Raw genomic sequence first — 10,648 nt, forward strand, 5'->3', positions numbered from 1 at the left:
TGTTCAAATACAGATCGGACTAGGTGGCCTATGAGTCCCCTTTCAATTCTGAAAGTCTGTGATTCACACTACCATTATTAGTGACTTAATGAATTCAACCTTTTGCCCCCAATCTTCCAGGGGCATTTGCACTCACAAGGATGTTCATAAGGAGAAGATAAATCCTTCCTCCAAACAAATTAATATAAATGATAGAATTCTAGGTACTAGGGCACTTCAGTAGGAAAGAGGATTTCTGAGAATGCTTCAAAATGCATTATGTATTACAAATACATTATATATTCACTCCCATCTCAAAGATCTTAAGATAAAAATCACATTAGGCCCTAGAGAGTAATATTTCATAGACTCACAGGCTTTCAAAGTTGGAAAGAACTTTAGAAGCCATCTAGTGTAAGAGATTTCTGACAATTCTGCAGCCTCTATTTATGGATATAAAGTGATTGGGAACTCACCATCTCCTGAGGTAGCCCACTCTACTTTTTACAACATTAATTATTAGACAGTTTTTCTTACATAGAGCCAAAATCCGTATCCCTCACATCCTCAACCATTTCTCCTATTTCTGCTCTGAAGCCAAGAAGAATAAGACTAATTTTCTACACAAAAACCTTTCAAATACTTGAAGATGTTTATCATGTCCCAATAAATAAATAAATAAATAAAATAAAGATCCTTGGTTCCTTCTTAAATTATCTCGAATTCCCACCTCCATTCTAGCTGCTTTGCATTGTAGTGCCTTCTTTTTTTTTTTTCACTTGATTTAATTTATTTATTTTTTGTTTTCAACATTCATTTCCACAAGATTTTGAGTTCCAAATTTTCTCCCCATCTCTCCCCTCCCCCCACCCCAAAACACCATGCATTCTGATTACCCCTTTCCCCAATCTGCCCTCCCTTCTGTCACAACCCTCCCTTCCCTCATCCCCATCTTCTCTCTTTTCTTGTAGGGCAAGATAGATTTCTATACCCCATTACTTGTATTTCTTATTTCCCAGTTGCCTGTAAAAACAATCCTCAACATTCGTTTCTAAAACTTTGAGTTCCAACTTCTCTCCCTTCCTCCTTCCCCACCCATCCCCACTGAGAAGACAAGCAGTTCAATATAGGCTATACATGTGTAGTTTTGCAAAAGATTTCCATAATAGTCACGTTGTGAAAGACTAACTATATTTCCCTCTATCCTATCCTGCCTCCCATTTCTTCTATTCTCTCTTTTGATCTTGTCCCATTTCTTGCTAAAGATCTTAAGCAGAGACTGAATGACCATTGTTTAATATATGATAGAGGGTATTCCTATTCAGATACAGATGACCTCTAACATCCTTTCCTACTCTCAAAGTTTGTAATTCTATGAGGAATTTGGTTAATTCTGGATATGTTATTACTTGTCAATGCCCTTTCTAAAATGTGCTTTCCATAAATTAACACAACATTCCAAATACAGTTAGACACTATATTTCTATTAATGCAATCTAATACCCCATTAATTTCTTTGAATGTCATGTCACTATTGATTCCAGCTTTCCAGACTTCATACAACTCTAGAATTGAATGACTGAGCATTATCTACACTATTCCCCCATTCTAGATTTGCAAAACTGATTTGTTATCCAAGTACAAGACTTAACATTTATGCTAAATTTCATCTGATTACATTGCCTATTGTTCTAACCTAAGATCTTTTTTGAATCTTGACTTTTTGTCCTTTGAGAGTTTGTTAAACATGGTATTCAAGTTCTTGATCCCTCACTGAAAACAAAGTCAAGTGCAAGTTGTGTCATCATTTCTCTGATGGCACGGACAAAGGCAACAGCAAAGGGCTAAAAACAAATACCTCCACTTCAGATCTTCCTCTAAGTTGACATGGGTCCATTGATGACTTCTTTGTTTCTGTTCATTCAACCAGTTCTGAGTCTACCTAACATCGTTATAGTTTAGCAAATATCTACAGAGCATTCCCCTAATCTACCAGCATAGTACTATGAAAAAAAAGGACATGAGATTCATCTGGAAAGATCTTTTCTTGATGAAATCATGAAATTCTTTATGATGCAAATTCTTCATGATCACTACTTCTTTTTTCTAGATTTCACTAATTATCTCATTAATGATCCATTCTAGAATTTTTCCAGGACTCAAAGCCAACCTCACTGACCTTTGGCTTGTAGACTCTATTTTCTTCCTTTTTTAAAAAATCAGACCAACATAAGCTGAGCTAATATAATAAAAATGACAATTCTACCTAAATTAATTTACTTATCAGTGCCATACCAATCAAACCATCAGATAATTTTCTAGAGCTAGAAAAAATAATATGAAAATTCATCTGGAAGAGCAAAAGGTCCACAATATGAAGAGAACTAATGGAAAGAAATGTTAGGGAAGGTGGCCTAGCCCTACCAGATCTCAAATTGTATTATAAAGCAGGAATTATGAAAACCACTTGTTACCAGCTAAGAAACAGAGGGGTAGACCAGTGGAATAGGTTAAGTACTCAAGACACAGTAGTTAATGAATATAGCAATCTACTGTTTGATAAACCCAAGGACCCCAGCTTCTGGGATAAGAACTCATTTTTGACAAAAATTGCTGGGAAAACTGGATAACAATGTGGTAGAAACTGGACATAAACCAATGTCTGACACCATACACAAGAATAAAGTCCAAATGGATACATGATCTAGGTATAATGATTGATACTATAAATAAATTAGGGAAGCAAGGAATAGCGTATCAGTCAGCTTTATGGAGAATGGAGAAATTTGTGACCCAACAAGAGACAGAGAACATTATGAAGTGCAAAATGGATAATTTTGATTACATTAATTGATAAGTTTTTGCACAAACAAACCCAATAGAACCAAGATTAGGAGGGAAGCAGAACACTGGGAAAGAATTTTTGCAACTAGTGTCTGTGATAAAGGCCTCATTTCTAAAATATATAGAGAACTGAGTCAAATGTACAAGAATACAAGTCATTCCCCAATTGATAAATGGTCAAAGGATATGAATAGGGAATTTTCAGAAGAAGAAATTAAAGTTATCTATAATCACATGAAAAAATGCTCTAAATCACTATTGATTAGAGAGATGCAAATCAAAACGACTCTAAGATACCACATCATACCTATCAGATTGGCTAATATGACAAAACAGGAAGATGATAAATGCTGGAGAAGATGTGGGAGAGTTGGAACACTAATTCATTGTTGGTGGACCTGGGAGCTGATCCAACCATTCTGGAGAGCAATTTGGAACTATGCCCAAAGGGCTACAAAAATGTGCATACCCTTTGACCTAGCAATAGCGCTTCTGGGACTCTATCCCAAAGAGATCATAGAAATGGGAAAGGGTCCCACATGTACAAAAATATTTATAGCAGCTCTCTTTGTGGTGGCCAAAAACTGGAAATCAAGGGGATGCCCATCAATTGGGGAATGGCTGAACAAGTTGTGGTACATGAATGTAATGGAATACTATTGTGCTATGAGAAATGAACAGGAAGACTTCAGAGAACCCTGGAAAGACTTATATGAACTGATGCTGAGTGAAAGGAGCAGAACCAGGAGAACTTTGTACACAACAAAAACCACAGTGTGCAAAGAATTTTTCTGGTAGACTTAGTACTTCATTGAAATGCTTGGACTTAAAAAATTTCCAATGGACTCTTGAGGCAAAACATCTTCCACATCCAGAGAAAGAACTATGGAATTGGATCGCAGATAGAAACAGGCCATTTTCTTTTGTATTATGTCTTGTTTTGTTTTATGGTTTCTCCCATTCATTTTAGCTCTTCTATGCAACATGCATTTAATAGGTATGTATGTGTAGAACCTATATATGATTGCATGCCATCTCAGGGAGGGAGTGGGGAGGGAGGGGGGAATGAGGGGAGGAAATGGAAAAAAATCTAAGATATATGGAAGTGATTGTTGAACACTGAAAACAAATAAAATAATTTAATCAAAAAAAAAAAAAGAAAAATCAGACCAACATCTAGTCCTCAGATGACCTGAGAGAAGAGTTACTGGATTTCAAGTACCTGATCCCCTTCTGCCTTTTCTGTTTACTTTTCTGAACACAGAACAGTGACCAGAAAACAGAATAAGCAGTCTTGCACACAAAATGGCAGCAGCTAGAGCAATGTTAGACTGTCTTTAGAAATAAATGGAAGAAACAAACATACTTGATCACTCAGCCTGACAGAAGCATTCAGGGACAATGTTTCATAATGTAAATCTGCTCATTGGAAGGTGAGGGAAAAGCAGTATGAACCCCAAATCTAAGCTTAGAGCAGAGAAGGGAGATTTTTTGAGCAGTGTCTCCCTTGGGAGTTATCTTGAGAGCACCCATAAATTTGAGAATTTGGACATAAGAAAGTCTAGGAAGGAAATGGGAATTTCACTAGCAACATGCCTCTAAGAAAAAGCACAGCCCATATAGCCCCTAAAGCCATGAGAGCCCTCAGACTTGGGCAGATGAGGAAGAGATCTAGGTCTTACCATCTCTACTCTTAGACCTACTCAGAAGGTGTAGGTCCAATGGGAAGAGAAAGGGGCTTGTCTGTCCAACAGGCCCAAAGTGTTGTTTGTCTTGGAAGGAGGGGAGTCTAAACCACACGGGGCAAAAATTAACCTAGAAGGTACTTGTTGAAGAAAAAATATTAATACCATACTCCATATTTTAGGGTCAAGTCATCGAGAAACAATTTAATTTAATTTAACATTAACATAATAATCAAGCATCTCTTTTCACAACATGTAGCTGAGCCCTCCAAAATGACTCTAACCCCAAGACTTTATGTATGTAACATTTATAAGAATTTTGAAAAAGGAAAAGATATGTTAAAGTATAGTTTGTAGTTTACATTCCAAAATATTTGAGTGACAAAGTTACCCTCCCATTCCTTCTTGTACCAGTTCCTCTCCAGAAGTCAATAGGACTCCTGGAATAACCAAAGAGACCTTCTGCCTTTGATCAATGGAGAAAGGTGGATCCTAACATCAATTGCTTCAGGGGATAAAATAACAGGAGGCAAGGATCTTATCTAGATAAGAGTTAAATTTGGTTTTTACCCTTAGTCCCATTCCCTAAGGGAAGGTTTTAGCTTTTATTCTGCCTATTTTCCTAGAAAGGGTTTAAGCTGGGGAAATATTGCTTCTTACTGTTTCTACAGAAACTTAAAAAAAGAGGCTTTAAATGTGTTTCCACATATTGTATATCAGTGATGTCAGATTTAAACAGAAACGGGGGACACTAAGAATCCCTGCGGGCAGTATATTGATTTAATTTTAAAATGTAATGCTATCTATGTTCCATTGTATTTTTATTTATTTTGTTAAATTTTCCCCAATTACATTTTAATTTGGTTCAGTATTGTAGGCTGTGGGTCACTTGTTTGGCACCTCTGTGGTAGGAGACCAAGGGATTCACCAAAATGTCAATGTTGACCTGACGGTAACCTGGAATTCTATTCCTTCCGAAGGGAACCACTATGAGTCCTTTATATGTCTTGTTTATCTGTTTATAGGTTCCTCTGAGGCCATTAAGTGTTTTATGTGTTTTATGATTCTATTTATGGGTTTCCTGTCAGAACTTTGAATCTTTTGCCTTTTCTGTGGGGTAAACTAAAGACTATACCATACTCGATATGCATGTTACTTAGAATGCAACGTATGGGAGGTAGGGACTCCTATTCCCTCTATCTGTGGAAATCTAAACACAAATTATACTTATGGAGTGGAGGCATAATGAGCCAAAGAGAGAAAAAGGACCTTTTTTCCTTTAGTTCTTAAAATCAGAATTGATTCATAGTCTTGCAAGATGAAGAAAGGATGAGTAGGCTACAGGTTATAAGTACATTCTTCAATCTGACCAAGAATCAAAAACAAATTTACTAGCTTATAGCTTGAAAACTTCACTTCTTTCCCTTTTTCCAAAATTAGGACATCTGTCATACTAGTCCTAAAGCATGTCTACTGTACTATTGACTCAGCAATCATATCTATAAGGTTTTCCAGTATCCTGCAATATAGTTCATCTGAGTCTATGTCTTGAACTTGTTGACAGCTGAGTGCTACCTTATTATCCTGACTTATCTTAGGTTTTGATTCCTTTATATCCATTTTTGTCCTTCCTAGTCCAAATGTCATTTTCCTTGGCTTTAAAAAAATGAATAGGTCAGCCTTTTCTCTATCATTCATTATCGAGATCCTATTCCCATTCACCTTTTTTATTATCCTCCTACTCCTAACATGATTTTTTTTTTTAAAAATCTCTTTTGTTGTCCTTAGTATTCAGAGAGGCAATGTGGCAGAGATAGACTACCATGGAAGTCAGGAAGACCTGCCTTTGAGTTCCACCTCCGACATGCTCTGATTACACAGACTTTGGCAAATCTCACATATCCTCTCTTAAGACTCTAAATCATTAGAGCAGATGTGGGTCTACATCTTTAGAGGCAGTTCTCTCATCTGGAGGATGAGGATCATGTACCAAGGACATGAAAGGTCCAGTAACTATCCCTGTCCCTAGTATTCACTGTCACCTTCAATTCACTCTGAACTTTACCATTCCTGACACCGTCCTCAAAGGACTGCTCCACTCTTTGGCACTCATCCTTACTTATCTTGCCTTTGCTTCTGTCTTCTATAGAGTACTTCAATGTTTCAAGCATCTGTGATTTCAATTATTGCAGTCTCTTCTTCCATCAAAGCAGATCATGGCCTATCATTAGTAGAGTCTCTAAGAACTAAGTCTCTAAGGCTTTAAAAGTCATTATCTGCTGCCAAACCATTGTTAGGGTACCTTGAACTTGAACTGGTCCTTGGACATCAGACTTACAGTGTGACATTGGGCCCATATCTGAAGTCTTCCTAACTTGGTAGAACTTGCCAGAGTTTAAAATCACTGAGATAATCTCTAAGGAGAGCAACTAGAGTGCCTGGCCAGGAGTCAGGAAGAATCATCTTCCTGAGTTCAAATCTGGCTTCAGACACTTACTAGGTTGTAACTCTGGGCAAGTCACTTAACCCTGGTTGCTTCATTTTCCTCCTCTATAAAACAAGATGGAGAAGGAAACAGAAAACCATTCCAGGATCTTTGTCAAGAAAATCCAAATGAGGTCATAAAGAGTCAGATAGAACTGAACAAGAAAAACACATTAAATAAGACAACTCAAGACTGTTGGATGTTCCATTTTTGGAAGACAGCAAGATCCTAACCATTGTGCCAAAAATAGCACTCCTCCAATTCTACTATATCTTATCTATGCTAGGTTTATAATCTGTCTATCTAATGTCTCATTTATTTCTTCCTTCTGGCCAGGAGGTCTGTAAATTAATTTCTGCTTTATGAAGACTATAATAAATCTTCGGACCTTCCCTGTTATGCCACAGAATTTCCTTCCCCTGGAGATTCACCTACTCCTGGACTTCTGGTGTGGAAAATACCTTCTCCTCTGCTGCCACTTCTGTCTAGTTTTTCCCATAATCTTCTTTTCAGGAAGGCTGCCCATGCCAGTCTTTTCTTCATTTCCTTCCAGGCTTCTCTTCTGACTCTCTAGTTTTTCTCTACAGTGCCCCAATTTGGGGACTCTCCCTTCCTCTCCTTCACTCCCCCTCAGCTCCTTCTTTACATGTTCTCTTCCTCTCCTCATTTGAAATTAAGCTTTTTGAGGAAAGAATGTGTCTTTCTTTCTATTTGTATTCATTGCACTTAACGCAGCGTCTGGCTATGGTTAATTAACAAATGTTTGTTGATGACTTGACTTGACAATTCTATCAATTCTGGTTTTCTTTCCATTGATCCTCACTCAAACATTCTTCTGCTTTACAATTCAGGTTCTTGGGTTTCTTCACATCAGTATAATCTTCTTAACACAGAAAGCTATTTGACCATCTCCTTTAGGTATTCTGTTCCTTCTGAATAATGCATGCCTTCACATAACCGCATTAGTCCCATTGCACCAATCTCAGTGATACATAGGAGCTTTCTTTCTAGTTCACTCTATTACTCATACGCTGTACATGTATGAATGGAGAGCTGAGGACTTGGGTTTCATTGCTCTTTTCTCTTCCTAAAGATAATCTCCCAGGAATTTCTTGTCCTCTTTGCTGATAATCTTTCTATGTTGTACTTTCTGCTCTCTGTGGTATCTCACTTGGCCAATTTATATGGGCAGTTGTCTCCTTTCCTACTCTATTGCTTCATCCCATTATCACTTTTAAAATTTCCTAAACAGATTTGTAACAAATTATTTTTGTCAGTCCTTCTTATTCCTGACCAAAAACCCCATGATTCCTGTTTTAAACTATGGTTCAGAAGTCCAAATTCCATTTTAAGACCTTCCTCAGATGTTCATTTCCCAAATTCATCTTTCTCTTTTGAAATCCTTACAGTAGTAGGAATGAAAACTCTGCCTTTGCCCCTAAAGTCTTCAGTGTGTTACCCAGGGGTTGAAAATTCTCAGTAATGTTTTCTACATCCCTTCTGGTAGTATCATTCTTTCCCATGAATCACCAGACATGATCTTCAGACTTGACAAGCAGTAAGAGGCTCTCTGTCACATCCTAGATACATACCTAAGGAAAAGATAGCAGACCACTCCCAGCATGGTTTCCTCTTCTATCTCTTATGACAGTTCCAAAGGAGTAAAATTTCATCTTGGTCCTGGGTCAAGAATTCACAATGATTTAAGTAAAGATACTACACCGTGGGAACATAGCATAGTGGAATGAGTGCTGAATTTGGAATAATAAGTCATGGGTTCAAATAAATCTCCGTGACCCATATGATCTTGGGCAAATCACTTAACCTCTTTGGACCTCAGTTTTCTCAATTGTAAAATAAAGGGATTGGATTTAATGGCCTCCAGTTTGAAATATATGATCCTATGACTGTCTTATGACTAAAGGCATCCAAATGCAGCTCTATCCTCTACATATCAGTATGTCTGAGATCTGTCCCCAGAGATGGGTTTTGTGAATAAAGCAAAACAAAAGCTGGTAAATGTTCAACTCAGTTCATTCTGCAATTTTTTGACCTCATTTATTACCCCATCCCTAAAGATGAACAGGAAGACATCTCTCCCTCCCAACGTTTGTCTCAAAAGCAGCAAATACATATTAAACAAATACCTTTGAAGCCAAACCCCCAAAGTTTTGGTTTACTCTGGGAGAGAACGTTGAATGAAGTTCCAAGTAAAGTGAAGAAAACAAAGGCAAGAGAGTGGAAATCTTGTGGCCAACCTTCTGCCTACGAATACCAAGGTCGGTTATGCATGGTCTTTTATGTAGACAGACTACAGCATAAGCAGCTGACCTTTGCCAGTACCCACTATCTACCTGAGAGATATCACAGGAGTTCTGTAGGTCCAGTCAAGGTGTGCTTATGAATAATTAACAAGTATCCTGTATTAAATTGATGCACAATATAGTTTTCAAAGCAATCCATTTCCAACCATTCACCTTCTACCACCACCCACCATAAAAAAGAAATCTTCTTTCCTTGACTTTTTGCCTACTCTCCCACTCCACCCCCATTGTCTCCCTTTTCCCACTTCCCACAAGATCTCTAGGTAGGAGCATTCTTTTCTACTAATGTTTTTCTTAAGCAGCTAGGTGACATTGTGGATAGAGTGCTGGGCCTGGAGTTAGGAAGACTCATCTTTCTCAGTTCAAAAACAGTCTCAGATACTTACCAGCTAGCTGTGAGACCCTGGGCAAGTCACTTAACCTCTTTGCCTCAGTTTCCTCATCTGTAAAATAAGTTAGAGAAGGAAATGGCAAATCACTTTAGTATCTTTGCCAAGAAAACCCCAAATGGGGTCACAAAGACTTGGACGCATTTGAAATGACTGAACAACATTTTTCTCTGGATTTTTTTTCTGGGCCCCTCCTCAACTTTGTTAGTTGAAATAGTGCCCTATTTCAAATACAGCACAACAGAGGAACCTGGCATTTTCCTATGCCTCTCTTGCAGCTTCTAGGTGTGTGTCTCACATCAGTACCATCTTCTAAGGATGTCTTCATGAACCAAAAGCATAGAGCCCAATAGACACCATTGTGGAGGTCTTGTCAGTCAGGATGCTAATCAATAAAACCTTCCAGGTTGAGGCCACGTAGATACAGTGCAAAGCCAATCTTCCTCCATGCAGCCTGTTTTGTACCCATAATTAGCTGCAGGTGCAGCCGTCTGTACACTACTAATTAAGCCCAACCAAGCTGGAGCCCAGCCCTGCGATTGGACACCCTGTGGCCAATTTGCCAACTGCAGGTGCAAATCAGCAGCACAGGTGATATGTGTGCACAATTAGAAGCAGGTGGGCTTCTAAGACGCCTGCCAATGAGAGAGCCAAGCAATTTTCCCCATATGAGGTCCCCAGGCAGTCTACTGGAGAAGCCTGTGTGGCCTTCATTTTCTCAGTGAAGATTTCTGATGAGATAGAATCCGAGTTGGAAAAAACCAAGGCAAGTAACAGCCCCATATTAGCTTAAATTTATTCCTAATGAATATGGCCTTCCTAATATCTCTGAAAATTTTCCCTATTCTTTCTGTGGGCTGTTTGGAACTGTGCTTCTAACACAGGAATTAATAACCTAGAGCTGTATTTCAGGGAGTCTGTGAACTTGGATAGGGGAAAAGT

General features: G+C 38.2%; 1 long non-coding RNA gene across 1 annotated transcript in view; it reads right to left on the reverse strand.

Moving 5' to 3' along the window:
• The window catches only part of LOC140513946 (uncharacterized), a 124,162-nt gene extending 114,399 nt beyond the window's left edge, over positions 1-9,763 (reverse strand). Inside the window, exon 1 of the long non-coding RNA XR_011970421.1 lies at positions 9,704-9,763. This is a non-coding gene — a long non-coding RNA (uncharacterized lncRNA). The remainder of the gene's footprint in view (positions 1-9,703) is intronic.
• Between the last annotated feature and the right edge of the window lie 885 nt (positions 9,764-10,648).

This window comes from Notamacropus eugenii, chromosome 1 (assembly GCF_028372415.1).
Source record: "Notamacropus eugenii isolate mMacEug1 chromosome 1, mMacEug1.pri_v2, whole genome shotgun sequence".
Classification (NCBI taxonomy): domain Eukaryota; kingdom Metazoa; phylum Chordata; class Mammalia; order Diprotodontia; family Macropodidae; genus Notamacropus; species Notamacropus eugenii.